A 20,147-nucleotide genomic window follows, 5' to 3' on the forward strand; every position below is an offset into this window, starting at 1 on the left:
CGCGAACGGGTGAATCAACCACGTCATGTTGATGTAAATTGGGCCACAGAAGCGTCAGTTTGCACGTATATTCGTTGAGCATCATGGCGCGGTCAGATGCTCGCGCATGATAATGATGGCGCGAGCTATATATCCATGACACGGCCATCGCTTTTGCAGTGAACAATCGTCCTGCAATGAAAAAAAAATCGCAAACCAGAGTAAATGTTCACAAATAGATTATTATATACAGATGAAATAAATAGGATGGGTATCACCTGGTATATTTTTCGGATGAAGTGACTGCACGATAACTTGACCAAATGATAACCAAGCATCCATCCAGTTTTTAAATGAATCATGCCCCTGGAGCAACGCATCGAACTTGGGTGTCCTTATCAACTTGGCCTTTATGTAAATAGTACCCACGGAGTACTACTCTGTAACTGAATTTGCTTTGCTCAAACAACAGCGAGCAGTACCAACTCGATTGACCCCTTGTGTGACAAGATGGAAAACAATAGCACAAACAAACTCCTTGGTGACTTGAGCGTTTACTTGTGGCCTCAGGAGCTGATCCTTGGCGATTTGCAACACCGCACAGACGTGAGTAACATGGTGCGGTACGGAGCGGGCAACGCTCAAGGCAGGGGCAACACCAACGGAGGTAGAGGGGCGACTTGACGTCGAAGTGGAGGCAGAGGCTCCAGCGGGGCAAGGTGATGCCGGCAAGGAGACGCCGCAGCGGCGGTTCAGGCAGGCGATTCAAGGCGGGCAGCTCGAGGTAGCAGCGCAGCCTTGGAATAACACCGAGGTGCGGGCCGACGCGGCAGAGGCCACAGCGGCCTAGCAGCAGAGGCGAGGTGACTTGCGGGCAGAGTCCGCCGGCTCGTCGTCTTGTTTTTAATAGATTCCGCCCCGTCAGCTGAGGACCCGCAGCACCGCGGGGCGAAGGACGACGACCCGCGGCGACACCGGCGAGTCGGCAGGAGGAGCATGAAAACCGAGGTGGCTCGGACGCATGGAGGCGACTCGCAAATGGACGGCGGCTCGAGGTGCGGTGACCAGTGGAGCTCGGCGTTGAAAACGAGGCGACCCGACGCGGCGGGTTGGAGAGATGTGTCCGGGTCAGCAGCTTGAGGAATCACGACCACACGGGGCCAGCTTGAAGAAATACGTTGCGGCGGCGACAGCGGCTTTGAAGAAGTGCGGCCGGCAGTAGAGGCGCGGGTAGACCCAGCGGCGGCTCAATCCAGTTGATGGAGAAGAGCATGAAGGCTGGCAGGTCCGCGAGGCGCGGGGCTCAACAGAGGCAAGCGGGGACGGAGTCCGGCGCAGCAGGCAGCGATGCGCCGGGCTTCGCAGGCCGCGTGGAAGCGGCAGCATGCTACCCGGCCATCACGGGACGCGGAACAGAGAGAGCCGGTCGCGGCTGCTGGAGTATACTGCGGCCGAAGCGGCGTCAGGCTATGGCGACTTTGGAGGCGGCGGCTCAGAGGGCCCCGGCGAGTCCGCGTCGGAGGGGCGGACCACGGTCAGAGGAAGAGTAAATTGCTGAAAGCCACCACATTTGTAGCAGGGATACTACAAAACCATCACTTTTGCTGAAAATTTCAAAAAACCACCACTTCCTCGGCAAGTGAGTAACAAAAAGCACTAAACGTGCTGTGAGCCGCGACTAACTGAAAATCTAACTTGTCGGGCCCACCTGTCGGAGCCACGTGGCAAAGGGGAAACGGAATGGCGGAAACGGCCGTTTGGACACCGCTAGTTAAGCCTTGGGCGCCGGCCCTGGTGCTCTCATTCCCCTCCCTCTCTTCTCTGTTCCGCAACCATGGCAAGTACTCCCTCCGGCGATGTCAAGGGTGGTGACGACGGCGGCTCCAGATCCGGATGGAGTCGCGGGCGGGACCTGCTTGGGGTCGACTATGAGTCGTCCTCCTCAGAGGGCAGCCCGCTATCACCATGGCGCGGGCAGAGGGCGGGTGCGGCGGCTGCGGGGGCGGCGGTGACTGCGGGGGCGGGGGCGGCTGCAGGGGCGGCGGCGGCGCCGCCTGCTCCATTTGGATCCAGATCCATTCAAGCTGAAGGCGCGGGAGACCAACCCGATGAGGATGAGCCGCCATCTTCTTGTCGTGCTGGCAAGGCTACCGCTGCGGCGCAGACGCCGTCGGCTGCAGCAGTCGTCCCTACTAACGCCGGTGACGACACGTACGACCTCTATCTCCTTCTCCTTCTGCTTTTGTTTTATGAGGTGTTTTTCGTTCTTCAGGTTTAGGTCAATCTAGGGTTTGAGTACAGATTAGAACCTACAATTATTTTGTTCTCCAAATTTTGTGCATATTTACATTGTTAGGATTGTGTTGTACAAATTTAGGTAATCACACTGTTAGGCTTACATTCCAGTAGTACAATGTGTTGTTCAAATTTATGTTATAGTAACTTGTACATTTTAATTGGTATTGTAGGTCGAGCTATGAGCAGTGGGACGTGCATATTGATTTTGAAGGGATTAAATACATCAGGACAAAGTTCTTTAAGAAAGACATAAGATATTACAATCTTATGTATGTGATGCTTGACAATGGGTATAGTTTTTCAGACTGCCTCTATTACATGAGCTGTGGTGGAATAGGATTGGATGGTTTCAAACTGCTTGACAGTCAGATGAAGGTGGATGAAATGCTTAGGCAAAACCAGGACATCAGGAGGATCACATTGTCAATTACTAAGGGCAAGAGGCAGCAGGCAATTGTTGTGTCTCCAGCAAAGAAGGGAAAGAGAAAGGCAGCAGAACTAGTTCAGATATCTGATGAAGAATATAGCAATGATCCTGATATAGTGTTTGCAGTCAGTGAAGATGGTGTGGCCCATAAGGAATTTGGTGATTATGTTGGTTCAAGTTCAGGCCGAGGCACAGATGAGTTTTTGTTCTTTGGCACACAGCAGAGTGTAAATTACCAGCCCATCCAAACTATGCCACCTCCCCAGACAGAAGCTTATGATGAATACCATAACTCTCAGATAGAAGACAGTGCCAATTATGCAGACATGGATCTTGATTCAGAAATGAGGAGGAAAATAGCTCTAATGAAGATAGTGCTGACCTGCAAAGAACTGTAGCAGATATGAAGAAGGCAGCACTGCACTTTGATGGTGACACAGAACCAGAGGACATTTATGATGTTCCTGAGGAGCAGGAAGAGGAAGAGCACACTGAAGAAGCTGCAAATGTAGCTGAAGAAGAACATTTCACTGAAGATGGAGTACTGCAGCAGCCTGTGCTTAGGATTGGAAAGAGAGTGGGGCCAACAACAAGAACACACTCATCAGCCAATGATCCAATTGAGCCTGATTGGTTTCCCTCAGGTGATGAGGATGAAAATGTTGGTTTTTTGGACTCAGAGGATGATGATGGCAATGAGCCTATGTCTTTTATTATTCCCTCAGGAAGGAAAACAAGAGCAGAGAAGGCAAAGCCAAGAAAATGGTATGATGAAAGCAGACTGAATCCAGAGCAGCAATTTTGTTTGAAGCTATGTTTCAAAGATGTGTACCAATTTAGGAGTGCTCTACTTAACTTTCACATCAAGCAGCTGAGGTCTTTCAGATATCACAGGAACTGCAAAGACAGGGTCATTGCTTGGTGTGACCACAAGGACAAAGGATGTCCTTTTTATATTGTTGCTTCTCAGATCAAGAATGAGCAAACATTCTGTGTAAAGAAGTTTAGAGCAGAACATACTTGCCCAACTAGTGACAAACATAGTAAAGTGAGCTCAAAGTGGCTAGGAAGCACTATCTTAGAGACAATTAGATCAGACCCAAACACAACTGTGCCAGCATTGGTAGACAAGGCAAAGAGGAAATTTGGAATTGAAGTTCCAAAGATGATGGCATGGAGAGCTAAAAAGGCAGCAAAGGAAATTGTCCTAGGAGATCATAAGAAGCAGTACCATAGGTTGACTGATTACATTGAAACAGTTAAAATATGCAATCCAGGATCTAGATGCATTGTCACAACTGTCACTCCAAAAAGCACAAATGAAAACCCACATCCAGGTCCCAGATTCCATGGTCTTTTCTTTTGTCTCAATGCACCTAGGGAGGGTTTTCTAAATGGATGTAGACCTTTCATTGGATTGGATGGATGTTTCATAAAGCTTACAACTGGAGCACAAATCCTAGCAGCTACTGGTAGGGATGCCAACAACAACATGTATCCCATTGCTTTTGGAATTGTAGGAGTGGAGGACACACCCAGTTGGAGCTGGTTTCTCACCCAACTTAAGTATGCTCTGGGAGGCACAGAAGAGGGAAAGTTTGGCAAATACACCATCATGTCAGATAGGCAGAAGGTCAGTGATCTATTTTCTCTTTTGTGCCTTAAGTATGCTCTAATTGTCACCTAGTTACTTTCTTTTGTGCCTTAAGTATGCTCAATTTGTTTATTAGTTAGTGATTGTTTGAAACTTAGTTACTTTCTTTTGAAACCAGGGCCTGCTAAATGCTGTCAATGCTGTATTTCCAAACTGCCCACAAAGATTTTGTTTAAGGCACATTTATGCAAATTTTTAAAGAGCTGGATTTAGAGGTGAAGATCTGAAAAAATGCATGGACAGTGCTAGCTATTCCTACACAAAGCATGGTTTTGATGTAGCCATGGCCAATTTGAAGAATGGGTGTCAGGATGCATGGAGGTGGTTATCTGGTATTCCAGTACACACATGGGCTAGGCATGAAATGGACACAAATTGCAAAACGGAACTGGTGGTCAATAACATAAGTGAGGTCTTCAATAAATATATCTTGGATGTTAGAAACAAACCAATAGTGACAATGATTAATGGAATCAAAGACAAGTTGCTAGTCAGGTTTGATGGAAAAAGAGAAAGTGCAGCAACTTCTAGATGGGAAATAGCTCCAACATATGCAGAGCAGCTGGAGATGAGCAAGAAATATCAAAGAGATTGCAAAGCAATTAGGGCAGGGCCTAACCTGTGGCAAGTAAGCAGTGGGCCAAAGACCTATGCTGTGAACCTTGAGGAGCACACTTGTGGATGCAGGAAGTGGGACATGTCAGGGTTGCCATGCAATCATGGTTGCAGTGCAATTTACAAGGCCAAGATGCAACCTGAGGATTTTGTAAGTCCTTTCTTGAGGAAAGCAATGTATTTGGAGGCATACAAACCAATAGTGTATCCAGTTCCTGGAGAAGATGCTTGGGACAAGTCAGGAAAACCTGATATTGAGCCTCCTGTATTCCACAAAGAGGACCAGAGTGGAAGAAAGGAAGAAAAGAGGAAGAAGGGAAGGTTTGAAGTTCCTAAACCAAAAGACACCTCTAGGATGGCTACAATTAGATGTGGCAACTGTAGGTTAATGGGCCACAGGTTTACTAATTGTGGTCAACCTTTGAGGCCTGATCTCCAGCTAAGGAAAAATAGAAGCATGGTACATATTTCTTAATGATTGTATCTGATTTAGCTTATTTATATTTTAATTGTTGTTTGTTTTAAAAACTGCAGGAAAAGAGAAGGCAAAAGGCACAATCCTACACTCCACCTGATGCTACTGCTGCTCCTATGGCACCAAGAGCTGCTCCTAGGGCACCAAGAGCTGCTAGTAGGGCACCCAGGGCTGCTTTCTCAGCACCAAGGCCAGCATCTAGGCCTCCATGTGGAGAAGGGACTTCTTCTACTGCTGGTACTTCTACATCTACATCAACTATTGCTGCTGCTGCTAAAAACAGAGGTCAGTGAGAGGTGGAAGAGTTGGTGGAGCATCTAATGCTGCAACAGGTTCCAGGAAGAAACCTCAGAAATATGCAAGACTCAAGAGCTACTTCACAGCAAGTGGAAATGTGTGATCTTTGATATCTGCAAGTGTTTGCAACTTTTGGGGCTAGAACCCTTGTATCTGTCCTGACAACCTTGGATGTCTGATGATTTGAGTCCTTTGAACCTGTGTTTGAATTGAGGTCATGTGAACCTGTTTAATTTGAGTCCTCTGAACCTATGTGGTAATTTTAGTCCTGTGAACCTATGTTATGTGTGATCAAGCCTTCATGCTGTTGTGGAGTTATGTGTGAACCTAAATGCTGTTATTCTAGTAGAATTATTGTTATTCTAGCAGAATTATTGTGGGTTTTTGATTGCAGCCTAAATGTTGTTATTCTAGTAGAATTATTGTGGGTTTTGAGTGCAGCCTAAATGTTGTTATTATACTAGAATTATTGTGGGTTTTGAGTGCAGCCTAAATGCTGTTATTATACTAGAATTATTGTGGGTTTTTGGTCAAGCCAAAATGTTTTGGGTCATCGAGCCTCGACGACAACCTAAACTACATTAACATAGAATAGGGGTCATCGAGCCTCGACGACAACCTAAACTACCTTAACATAGCATAGGGGTCATCGAGCCTCGACGACAACCTAAACTACCTTAACATAGAACAGGGGTCATCGAGCCTCGACGACAACCTAAACTACCTATTCCATAGACATAAACAACCAAAACACCTACTGCCTAAACAGAAACAACCAAAACCACCTACCACCTACTCCCTGGAGTACATCTACATGAACAGGTTCAACAAAAATGTGGCAGAAATAGCATTATCCAGCAACACAAATTAATCCAGCATCACAAATTAATCCAGCAACACAAATTAATAGCATTATCCAGCAACACAAATCAGTACAAATGTCTTGCACTTTTAGTAACACACATAGCAGATAGAGTACTCTAGCAGATACAACTACAATAACATTGAATCATTCATCAACTATCTCTTTGATCTTCCTGATCTTCCCCTTGGTGGCCTCCTTCTCATTGAACAGATCACCTATAGTGTACTCCAGGTGCCTTTTCTCTTGCTTCCAGTTCTCCTTCTCCTCCAACAACATGGACTTCTCCTGCTTGATCTTGTCCATCTCCTGCACAAGCTTCACCTTCTCTTCCTTCTCTTGATCTCTCTCTTCTCTGCTTTGAGCCTCAACACTTGATGAATGTTAGTGTCTGACTTGTCAGCCAAGTTCTTTTTCTCAATCTATTCCTGCAGGTCACTAATAACCAACCTTGCATTGCCTAACTGGGTAATTGCATCCTCCTTGTCAGCCACCATTTTGGCAAAGTCAGCTTTAAAAACCTGAGGTCATTTTCCATCTTCCTCTTCTCTTCCATTACCTTCACTACTTCTTCAGCATTAACTACATTCTGCCTCAACCTATTGGTTGTCTCCTCCTCATACATAGTCCAGATGGTATTTAAAGCTTGCTTCAATTGGACTGGCCACTCAGGGTCAATCCAGTCCACAAAGTTGCACTTTGGTACATCCTATGAATGTGTGAAGAAAGGAAATATAATTAAACCAATTTCTAAAAACATTACTGATAAAAGCAGTACCTAAACTGCCTACTAACAGAAAATATAGAGCTAAAATGATTCAAAAAACAATGGCCACAAATTGGAAACTGCCTAATTTCAAACTTATTTTGTATAGAACTATTTCACTGCCTACTCATGCATTTTGAACTTATTTTGTATCAAGATTTATGGCCAGAGATATATACTTTAAACAGCCTAATTTCAGACTTATTGCATTAGTCAACTCAGCAGTTCAGTGGATTCACATATAACAAGCAGATTCTATCAGTAATGAATTCACATTTTCACAAAACCACTTCAACACTTTAAGAACTAATTGAACTGGCAAGAAAATCACCGTCTTTGCACACCCCAGGAACCTCCTGCCGCTATCAGTCCATTCAAAGGCAACAAACTTCTCACACGGGGCATGATGCTCACAACGTGCAGAATGATTCAAAGCAATGCCGCTCCAGTCAGTGGACTCCATTTTGGCAGGTACCTAACCAGAGGGAAAATGAATTCACATGCTATCGAGAAGAAATTCCCCTTTCTCCCTAACCCTAACCCTAGATGCGATGCTCATGACCAGAAACTTACCCGGCTCACATCGTCAGAGGAATAGTCGGAACAGTCGGAAGGCTCAGACCAAGAAACCATGTCTCCCCTCCCGTCAGTGGTTCGAAGCTGCTCGCAACGGCAGCGGCGGCGGCGCGCGAAAGGAAGGAGCAGAGCAGAGAAGAGAGCGGTTGGGGAGGAATGCCCTAACGCGCGCACGCCCAGGGCTTATAACTAGCTAACGGCCGTTTCTGCCATTCCGTTTCCCCTTTGCCACGTGGCTCCGGCAGGTGGGCCCGACAAGTCAGATTTTCAGTTAGTCGCGGCTCATAGCACGTTTAGTGCTTTTTGTTACTCACTTGCCGAGGAAGTGGTGGTTTTCTGAAATTTTCGGCAAAAGTGGTGGTTTTGCAGTATCCCTGCCACAAATGTGGTGGCTTTCAGCAATTTACTCTCAGAGGAACGATGGTTTATCGCGGGGGCGGCTTGACCGCAGCAGCGGGACTGGCTTGGCGCAGTCATAGTGAAGAGGTAGCTCGGAGCACCGGAGGTAGTTTGCGGTGTGGAGAACAGCGACGGCTCGGAAGCCGCCGGGGTGCACGCGAGGCAGCGGAGGCGGGCGCCTCGAAACGAGGTCGTGGGTGCAGGAGGACTCTGGATCGTGGCCGGCTCCGTTTCCGGGTCGTGGCCATATTTTTTTTCTTTTAATCAAAAAACCGATCGAGGTTGACTGTGGAGATCCGATGGTTGTCTCGGTTGTACACGCATAAACTTGGACGAGTGATGCTGAGACCTCCTCCTCGGAATATCCTATTTGACGCATTCTGCGTCAAAGTGTCGAGGCGCCGCACACCCCCTTGACTTAAATTGGGCCGGCCTTTTTACATCTCTTCGATGCCCCCTTCCTCGTGTGACTCGCCCGTTCCTCCACAGATAAGCTTTCCTCTCTCGTGCGGCGATTCCCTTTTCCTCCCTCGTGCGACAGATCCTACTCCGGCGATCCTACTCCGGCAAGAGACCGCCGCCCTTGTAAGCAGCCGTTGGGCCTCTCTCCCCCTGCTCGGCGTCGTCTAGGGTTCCGGCAAGCCCGGCGTCGTCTAGGGTTCCGCCAAGCTCGGCGTCATCTAGGTCCTCGTCAAGCTCGGCATCCACAAGGTAACGGCCCCAATTCCCCCGCTATGTTCCTTCCTCTCTGTGTGGTACCGCAAGATCGAGGCTATTTAGTTGTGTTAGTGTCTTTTCCGGTGTTGCTACGGTTTGCAGAATGTGGTCTTGTACATGGCAGTTCTGATTTGGTGAATCTGAGTCTAGACTAGGGGGTTGCCTTCACAGATTGGATTTCAAGGCATGATGCAGCATGATGATGATAGGGGGGTTATGTGTTCATGTGCTTTTGCCTTGGGATTTTGTGTGTTTTCTGTTGATGATGCTATGGGGTTTGTGTAGCATGATGGAGAAGTTCTTATCTCCTGTTTTATATGTTTTCTTAGCTTCTGTAATGTGTAGCAGCATCATGGACTAGTTCAGTTGACTTGTTAGGATGTATTTTCCCGAGAAGCAAGGACCTATCAACATGTTAACCAACTAAAATTACTTAAATTTTTGTGTGCTGGTTCGATCAGTAGTAGTGGTCTGCTTTATTTCGTGTTGTCGGTGCAGCTTCTTCTGTTTTGTTGTTAATTAAGAAAAACCAATTGCTGGACTAGCCACTAGGGGCAAAAGATAGCAATCAACATGCACTTGTGTAGATGTGGCGGATGCTTCCGGATCCAGGGTCCTGGCAAGTTCGCATCATTCTCTTCTCTGAGTTTAAGGTTTCAGCACCAACCCAGCAAGTGGATGCACAAACAGTTTTTTCATGTGAACAGGTTCTGTTTGTTGTCTGAGAGTTGTGTGCGATGTGTAGTAGTGGCAGTTTCTATTTGTTCATATGTTTTGTCATGTGAGCACGCATCTATCAACATTTGCAGTTATATTGTATTAAGTAATTTATAAGCAAAGTTTGATCTTGCTTAGGCAAGCATGATAAGTTGGTTGCATAAGTCATTGGAGCATGTATCAAATATCTGTATAGATTTAGCTACTTTGTTCCTATTGCTGCTTGTTGTTTAATCTGAAGCTCATATCTCATTTTTGTTAATCTGATGCTTACTATAGTAGCTAGTTTTCTTGTGCCCTTTTTGTTTTGCCTAAGAGTGATGCTATAAGGAAATGACTAGGGGATAGATAATGCGAATAATGCATTCCCAGGAAGAGAGTGCTTGCTGTTTCAAGATCGATGAACTTTTCACATCATTTTTATAGATGATACCTGCTAATTCACTGTTTTATTTTTTCTCTTGAAGGAAAACCACTCTTCTTTCTTAATTACAATATACCATAAATAATATTTGTTCTCCTCGGTAGCTTAGAAATAAATGGTTCAACAAACATTAGCCATTATTTAGTTCTTGAAATCAGCCAACAAAATTAATAGTAGTTCTGAAATTCTGTACGTCGACTCTCATTTCTGTTTGGTGCTTATCCTTGTGTAGGTATGTTGTATAAAAGTCGAGAAAGCATTTTTTCTGATGGACTGGTGTTAGCTCTGGTGATATTTGTTGTAGGTTACAACTAGCAGGTATACTTGGATGCTTTTTTTCGTGTAGATATGTGTGCACTGGCGTTATAGCACTTCAGAACTAGTACCTATACCTTGACCTTTTTTTACATGATGGATAACCTTTGTGTGCTACTCTTTTCGCATATGTATTGTTTAGGTGCTTATCACATTCACAATTTCTAAACGATGTATTCCACAAACATTATTCAGGGAACACTATGTACGAACATTATTTTAGGGAACATTATTGAAGGAACATTTTCGGAGGAACATTACTTAGGAACATTATTTATTTTGAAGAACAGTTTTTGACTTCACATAATATTTTTAAATTTTGCATAGTTATTTGGGGACATTCATCGGGGAACATTATTTGGGGAACATTACTCTGGGAACATTATTTAGCTAACATTATTAAGGGAACATTTTTCTAAGAAAAATTGTTGGCTCCAGCGAACATTAATTAATTTTGTTTGAAAATAATGTTCTCAGGAAAAGTTACAACCTGCAACTTGTTTAGGCTTTTACCAACATTATTCTTCGTTTTATGGGAACATTTTGCAAGGAATTTCTTTACTCTAGGGAACGTTATTTTATTTATAGAACATTTTAGAGTTTAGAGATAGTTTTTTAAATATACCTAGAACATCTTCCATGGAACATTATTTAGGGAACATTTTTCAAGGGACATTTATGAGGGAACATTATGTACGGAACATTATTTAGGGAACATTATCAAAGGAACCTTTTGAAAGGAAAAGTTGTTGACTCTAGGGAACATTATTTATTTTGAAGAACATTTTCTGACTTCAAAGAATATTTTCAAAATATATGTAGTACATTTTCCAGGGAACATTATTCAAGGAACATTTTCCAAGGGACATTTACGAGGGAACATTATTTTAAAAACATTTTCCCACGAACATTATTCAGGTAACATCATGAAGGGAACATTTTTGCAGCTAACTTGAACAAGTGATATATTTTCGAAGTAATATTGTTTATAAAACTTTTTTTCCAGCTAACATTATTGAGGGGAACATTAATTATGCAACCTTTATTCAGGGAACATTTTGCACGGAAAATTTGTTGACTCCACAAAACATTATTTAATTCGAAGAACATTTTACGGATATCAGTAAAGAACATTTTGTTTAATTGTTCGTACCAAACAAAATGCATGCACCTGCCCGGAGCAAAGAAAAATAACAAAAAAGAAAGAGGGCAATGAACCATGTCCCCTGTGACCTCATTCATACGGAACATTTTTTTGTAATAAGTGCTCTTATAGATTATTCATTTTGACAGAGCTTAGACTAACAGTTTGTTCCTTTCTAAAACTATGTAGGTCAAAATGCCTGTATTCAAGGAAAAACAATGGATACTGATTGTTGCTAAATTCAGAGCCAAATTGATTGATATTATTAATCCGTACTACAGTGGTGATACATTTCTACCGACAGTTAGTTCACTAATTTACAACTTCAAGGCTTTGTTCGCTGCCACATACGGAAATACTAATTCTTTTAACATAGAAAATTTTGAGTCAACATTTGTACCAGCTCCCAAGGTCAATTTCAGGCGCCTTTTTTGAATGGAACTCTCCCCTGTACTTATAACCCTGATAAGCAACTTTTGTGCTCTATCTCCACAAATAACAGTTACAAAGAATTTAAAATTTACCAAATGTTCCATCACTATTTTTTTTACAGGTATGACTCAGGGATTTTCCTTCTTCAATATTTGAGCAACTACAGAGGTCTCAGAATGGAGGGTTTCCCTAATGCAAGTACCACCACAATTACTCCATTGAAAGCACTTTTTCCCTTCTTTGTGATTCTTCGGTACATAACAGAAATTAAATTGCATTTTATTTTAAAAATTGAAGGACGATCTATAAGCTCAACGTGAGAAATACCATTTTGAGATTGTCACTTGCAAGGACAATGAAATTCAGCTGCCATTCGTAACTTCTTTCCTGCAAAAACATGTAAATTCTCTAGTTCTTTCCTCCTTACACCATGTTCTTTGTAGTCAATAGTGCAATTAATTTCATGTAATCACATTTCAGTTTCAGCAGGGTTTCCGCATATTCAAGTGAAGCTTTGAAGGCCAATCATTTTTTTGTCCTGCATATGAACTCATCTTAGGTAACTTAATGATCTGCAGATTCTCTCACTAAATAATAGTGCATACTGTAACACTTTTCACCCAAAGAGTCCCATTTGAGGAATGTTTCGGCCTGTTTTCTTCTTGGAAGGATCATGTATAACCATATTCCATTTTTTTCAACATTTTACTATCCAAAATTTCTTGTACCTATTCCCAACTAACTTATTTCCCTGTTTATTCTGAAGGGTCTCATCACTATTATTTATTGTCAACTTCAAGGGAAATTGCAGTGCAAGAATTTTTTTGAACTGAAAGGAATTCTTCCATGAGGGAAATGTTTCCTTAATGATACAGTTCTATGTTTTTATCATGGTGCCCAGTGATACTTTCTTGCATTACTTTCAGTTGCAAAGAAGATTCAAAACTACAGAATTAGTTTGTAAAGAAGCTCTAAGCATAATTACTGTTTTTAAATGTTTCTTCGACCTTTCAGTACTGTTATTTAACAAGCATAATTACTGTTTTTAAATGTTTCTTTACTTCAGCTATATTCTTTTGTACAATTCACTGTTTTAGAACTAGCAGAATTATTGTTCTTTATACACTCTTCCAATTTACTGTTTTTTAGTTCACACGAAGAAACCACAGATACAGTAGGAATCAATTCTCTGTTTTAGAACCAGCAGAATTAATGTTCTTTATACATGCTTCCAATTTGCTGTTTTCTTAGTTCACACAAAAAAACAACAGAAACAGTACAAACTTTCTTTAGGTCACACACACGAAAAAAACAACTGAAACAGACGAAACGGTATGAAACAGTGCGAAACAGTCATCCTCCAACGGTAGAAACAGTTCAAACAGTCATCCGTCTGAGAAACAGTTCAACGCGCAGCGCGGCCCAGTTAGCCCGCCAACGAAGTGCCTTCTGCGAAGCTACAGCTAGTTGACGCAGAATGCGTCACATAGGACCTCTCCTCCTCCTCGGCGCCCGTTAGCGATCATAGCGCCCGCTGCGTCGCTTGTATGGGCCTGGCCCAGCAACGCTAGCTGCATGTCTCCGCTCGGTCGCTAGGATCCCGCCGCTCGCTAGATAGCTGCCCGCTCAATCGTTGGCTCCCGCTGGTTCACTTTTTTCCTTCACTAAAAAAAATCATTGAATTTGGAAAAAGTTCAACAAATTCGAAAAAGACCATCGTATTCGAAAATAGTTCATCCAATTCTAAAAATGTACATTGAATTCGAAAAATGTTCATCGAACTCAAAAAAAGGTTCATCGAATTCAAAAAAGGTTCATCGAATTCAAAGAAGGTTCATCGAATTCGTTTTAAAAGTTCATCAAATTTGAAAAAAGTTCATCAATTCAGAAAAAAGTTCATCGAATTCAAAAATTGTTCATCAGATTCGAAAATAGTTCATCAAATTCAAAAAAAAAGTTCATTGAATATGGAAAAAGGTTCACTGAATTTAAAAAAAAAGTTCATCCATTTTGAAGATAAGAAAATTACTCGAAATTAAAAAAAATTGGAAAAGGGGAAAAGGAAATGGAAAAAAGGAAGGACAAAAGAAGAAAGGGAAGAAAAGACCCAACATATCACAGAAAGCTTGGTGCGGTGGTTATTGTTGCCTGCCTCGATGCATGAGGTCGCTGGCTCGATTCTCCGTCGAGTGCCCGCTCTTTTTTGCATATAACAACGAACGAAGCGAAGATGGGCCGGCCCGTTAATAGAGAACGAAGAGAGGGGGGTGCGCCCGTTTGCGGGAACACCTGTATCAGGCGCTGAAGGCGCCAAATAGGATTCAGCAGTGATGCTACACTTACGTAACGATTCTTATATATCTTACATACGATCTGACGTGGTGGTTTTATATTGGGCTGAATTTGGGGACGCGGGCCCACACTGAAAATCAGGGGGGGCAGTTTAGTTAGCATGAAGTGGATTTATGTAAGGTTTTGTAAACCCATACGTAGGTGTAGCATTATTGAAACTTGGACTATCGCTGATTGCCTTGTCACGTCTGGCCTTCTCGGGACTTGCCAGGTCCGGTCGTAACCTTGGAACAATTTGAACGTACATGTTCAGCGGATCAACTCCTTGTCAATCTCGGTCTGGGCATAGAAACGGCTTCGACGGATTGCTTCGTCACGTCTGGCGGCGCGGACGACGGAACCCTAACTTCTTGATCTCAAATCTCGTGTTGTAAACTTCAAAGTTAGTCATGATTCTGATCATCAAACCATCTTTCTTCATCTGACCAACTGTCGTGGATTTGTCACGGCAAATATCCTTAGTGTCAGGACTTAGTCGCGAGGTGATAACCCGAAAGTATACGGGATAGTTGTAGCCTCTTTCGATAAGTAAGAGTGTCGAACCCAACAAGGAGCTAAAGGTAGAACAAATACTCTCTCAAGTCCTATCGGCCACTGATACGACTCTACGCACGCTTGACGTTCGCTTTACCTAGAACAAGTATGAAATTAGAAGTACTTTGTAGATGTGATAGGATAGGTTTGCAGGATAATAAAGAGCACGTAAATAAAAAAATAAGGGCTGTTTAGATAAAGAAACAATAAAGTAAATATAGCGAGTATGGAAAAGTGGTGATATGAGTTGTGAAATTGTCCCTAAGCAATTGACTACATTACTAGACCGGTAATCACTATTGCAATTCTATTTGAGGGAGAGACATAAGCTAACATACTTTCTCTACTTGGATCATATGCACTTATGATTGGAACTCTAGCAAGCATCCGCAACTACTAAAGATTCATTAAGGTAAAACCCAACCATAGCATTAAAGTATCAAGTCCCATTTATCTCATACGCAAACAACCTACTTACTCGGGTCTGTGCTTCTGTCACTCACGCCACCCACCATAAGCAAATCATAAACATGTTGGTGAAGACGGCGGAGGTGTTGGTGAAGATCGCGGTGATGATGATGGCCCCCGGTAGCACTCCGGCGCCACCGGAAGCAAGGGGGAGAGAGGACCCTTCTTCTTCTTCTTCCTTGACCTCCTCCCTAGATGGGAGAAGGGTTTCCCCTCTGGTCCATGGCTCCCATGGCTTGGGAGGGGCGAGAGCCCCTCCGAGATTGGATCTATCTCTCTGTTTCTGCATTCTCCGATTCTGCCCCTTCACCGTTTCCTTTATATCTGGAGATCCATAACTCCGATTGGGGTGAATCTTTCGCCCAGATTTTTCTTATAAAATTAGCTTTCTTGTGGCAAAAGAAGGGCATCAACCGCCTTATGGGTGGCCCACGAGAGTGTCAGTCGTGCCCAGGGGGTGGGCGTGCCCCCCTGTCTCGTGGCCACCTCGGACACCGTTTCGCGTTGAGTCTTCATCCGGAAAATCCCAAATATTTCAAAATAATTCTCCGTACATTTTTATCCCGTTTGGATTCCGTTTGACATTGGTTTTCTGTGAAACATAAAACATGCAACAAACAGGAACTGGCACTGGGCACTGGATCAATATGTTAGTCCCAAAAATAATATAAAAAGTTGCCAAAAGTATATGAAAGTTGAAGAATATTGGCATGTAACAATCAAAAATTATAGATATGACGGAGACGTATCACGAGGCCAATGCACCTATGTGGTAGCTTGAGAGGGGTTGAGTGGGACGAGAGACGCAAGGTTTTTTACCCAAGTTCGGCCCCTCATGGTGGAGGTAAAGCCTACATCCTGCTTCATTGATATTGATGGTGATGATCACAATTACAAGGGTGCCCTATCTCGAGAGCTATAGACTTGTTTTTCTAATCCTAACTTGTCTAACTCGTCAAAAACTTGTCCCCCTTCGGGTGCCTTGCCCCTCCTTATATAATTTGAAGGGGCGGCTTACATGACTAGTTCTAGTAGGACTAGGACTATTCTATTACAAGTGGAGTCCTAGTCTTGCTTCCTTTGTAAGGGAATATTCCTTTATGCTTTCCTCTTAAGCCGGCCCACCATAACATGAGCCGGCCTTCTGGGCCTTGAGACTTATGGGCCTCTGGGTCTTGTCGCTCCTCTAACCCGCCTGCGGGGTCATCAGTGAGTCACCTAGCTCAGTCGGATCATCAGTGAGTGGAGAGATCCGCGCAGGTCACTTAGTGAGTCGCCAAGTTAGGGCGGGCCACCAGTGAGTCGCCAAGTCCGGCCGGGTCATACTTCCGGCTGGTTCATACCGCGGGGTATATCCCCGACAATGCTCTTAGTCATCAAACAATTGCAATTCATCTTATTTTCGGGAAGGGTCTATGTAAAAGCTTTGGTTCAGCAAACTCCACATACTCAACTATCATTTAATCTTTCACAATTGCTAACACTCACGTGATACTTATGGGTTCAAAGCTTTAATCGGACACAAAGAAAGATAGGGCCTTATGGTTTCGCCTCCCAACCTTTTACCTCAAGGGTAACGTCAACAATAATACTTTATGGAAACCTGCATCCAAGTGGATATATATATCCGGATCGCTCCAACACAAAGTGCTTGCCAAAGGAAAAAGTGTAAAAAGGAAAGGTGATGATCACCATGACTCTTGTATAAGGGTAGAAGATAAAAGTAAAAGATAGGTCCTTCGCAGAGGGAAGCAAAGGTTGTCATGCGCTTTTATGGCTGGATGCGCAGAATCTTAATGCAAAGGAATGTCACTTTATATTGCCGCTTGTGATAAAGACCTTTATTATGCAGTTCGTCACTTTTATTTCTTCCCTATCACAAGTTCGTATAAAGCTTATTTTCTTTGCACTAACAGATCATACATATTTAAGGAGCAATTTTTATTGCATGCACGATGACAACTTACTTGAAGGATCTTACTTAATCCATAGGTAGATATGGTGGACTCTCATGGCAAAACTGGCTTAAGGGATGTTTGGAAGCACAAGTAGTATCTCTACTTGGTGGAAAGAATTTGTCTAGCAACCACGGACACATGTGGTAAGCAATGCAAACAATTCCAACAAAAATAATTTGGCTAGCATGAGAGGGAAAGGCAAGCTCAACATGTTGGATGATCCAAGGCAATATAACGTTTCGGATATAGGAAAACATAACCCATTAAGTTGTCTTTCTTGTCCAACATCAACCTTTTAGCATGTCATATTTAATGAGTGCTCACTGAGGGAGTCCTGGATTAGGGGGTCCTCGGACAGCCGGACTATGTACTTGTGCCGGACTGTTGGACTATGAAGATACAAGATTGAAGACTTCATCCCGTATCCGGGTGGGACTCTCCTTTGCGTGGAAGGCAAGCTTGGCAATTCAGATATGTAGATTTCCTTCTCTGTAACCGACTCTATGTAACCCTAGCCCTCTCCGGTGTCTATATAAACCGAAGGGTTTAGTTCGTAGGACAACAACAATCATAATCATAGGCTAGCTTCTAGGGTTTAGCCTCTACGATCTCATGGTAGATCAACTCTTGCAATACTCATATCATCAAGATCAATCAAGCAGGAAGTAGGGTATTACCTCCATAGAGAGGGCCCGAACCTGGGTAAACATTGTGTCCCCCGCCTCCTATTACCATTAGCCTTAGACGCACAGTTCGGGACCCCCTACCCAAGATCCGCCGGTTTTGACACCGACATTGGTGCTTTCATTGAGAGTTCCACTGTGTCTTCACGACAAGGCTTGATGGCTCCTTCAATCATCCACAACGATGCGATCTAGGGTGAGGTTTTCCTCCCCGGACAGATCTTCGTATTCGGCGCGCTGCGGGCCAACTCGCTTGGCCATCTGGAGTAGATCGATAGCTACGCCCCTGGCCATCAGGTCAGGTTTGGAAGCCTGAACTACACGGCTGACATCCATGGAGACTTGATCTTCGAGGGATTTGAACCCATGATAGGAGTGCCATACGGTCACGATGAGCATGGCTTAGACCTGCGATCGGACGCTGTTCAGGAGAACGCACCTGCAACTACCCTGGCCTTAGATCCGTAGCAGATCGTGCCATCCGAGTACGAGTGGATAGACCCTGCCACAGAGGCTGCACACTCATCGGCGATAGAGCCGAACACAGACTTTGCCTCCAAGGAGATCTGTGTTTTCGGACCCTCGGACTTGTCTCCCACCAGGGGCTCCGAACCGTGCGCACCCATGCCCATCGGACCTGACTGGGCACCGGTCATGGAGTTTAGCTCCGCGGATATCTTTCAGCACTCGCCCTTGGACGACGTGCTAAATTCAATTAAATCTCTCTCCCTGTCAGGAGACTCTTGGCCGAACTATGTCCGGCTTGAGTGGGAAGCGGACGACGAAGAAATCCGTTCCCCACCCACCACCCACTTAATAGCCACTGTCGACAACTTAACCGACATGCTTGATTTCGACTCCGAAGACATCGACGGTATGGACGACGATGCCGGAGAAGAACAGGAACCACCACCCAAAGGGTGTTGGACAGCCACCTCATCATATGATATATATGGTGGACACACCCAAAAAAAGCAATGGCGATGAGGCAATGGAGGATAATCCCCTTGAGAAGCAATCTAAGCGCCGGCGTTAGCGGCGCCGCTCTAAGCCCCGTCATAGCAAAAATAGCGATACTGGCACAAGAGACAAAGCACTCCGGATGATGCCGAAGACAAAATCAATCCCGCCCAGCCAAGCTTCGAGCAAGCCGGACGGGAGGATGGGCAAGCTAGCCCTGATAAATGGGCAATGGATGGAGACTCAGAGGATGACAATTACATGCCCCTCTCTGAAGATGAGGTGAGCCTCGACGATGAAGAATTCATCGTGCCTGAGGACCCCATCGAGCAGGAGCGCTTCAAGCGCCGGCTTATAGCCACTGCAAAAAGCCTAAAGAAAAAGCAGCAGCAGCTTCAAGCTGATCAAGATATGCTAACCAATAGATGGACTCAGGTCCTGGTAGCCGAGGAATACGGACTCGAGCGCCCAACCAAAATTTACCAAAAGCGCAGGTTGTTACACCTTAATTCGAGGAGGAGGCACTAGAGCCTAAACTACCAGCGCAGGATGCGACTGACCGGACACCTCATGGCCGAGACAAAGCGGCGCATCAGCCCGAACACCAGCCCGCACCCCGTCGCCAAACAAACAAAAACACAAAGGTCCGGGGCTACATGCATGACCTGCGAGGCGAATTGGAAAACAAAGCAAGACAGTCAAGATCGATCTATGGATCACGGGGGCGCGCCCCAACGCGTGACGATGACCGCCACGCCGGATATACTAAATACAAATCCGGCTGGACCGAATACAACAGACCAGACTCATTTGAACTGTGTTGTGATATAGCCCGGCACAGAGGCGCCGCACACCCCCTATGCTTCACTAATGAAGTAATGGAACATGAATTCTCAGAAGGGTTTAAGCCCGTGAATATTGAGCCCTACGATGGGACTACAGACCCCGCGGTATGGATAGAAGATTTCCTTCTCCACATTCACATGGCCCGCGGTGATGATATACACGCCATCAAGTACCTCCCACTAAAACTCAAGGGACCGGCTCGGCATTGGCTAAATAGTTTGCCCGCAAACTCCATTGGAAGTTGGGAGA

General features: G+C 44.5%; 1 long non-coding RNA gene across 1 annotated transcript; it reads left to right on the top strand.

Annotated features, from left to right (window-relative positions):
• The first annotated feature begins 8,974 nt into the window (after positions 1–8,974).
• Positions 8,975–13,196, top strand: LOC119366960. The gene is made up of 4 exons (XR_005176148.1): positions 8,975–9,059; positions 12,219–12,496; positions 12,587–12,656; positions 12,864–13,196. It is a non-coding gene; the product is annotated as an uncharacterized LOC119366960 (long non-coding RNA).
• The last annotated feature ends 6,951 nt before the right edge of the window (positions 13,197–20,147 follow it).

The sequence above is a fragment of the Triticum dicoccoides genome, chromosome 2B (assembly GCF_002162155.2).
Source record: "Triticum dicoccoides isolate Atlit2015 ecotype Zavitan chromosome 2B, WEW_v2.0, whole genome shotgun sequence".
NCBI classification, from domain to species: Eukaryota; Viridiplantae; Streptophyta; class Magnoliopsida; order Poales; family Poaceae; genus Triticum; species Triticum dicoccoides.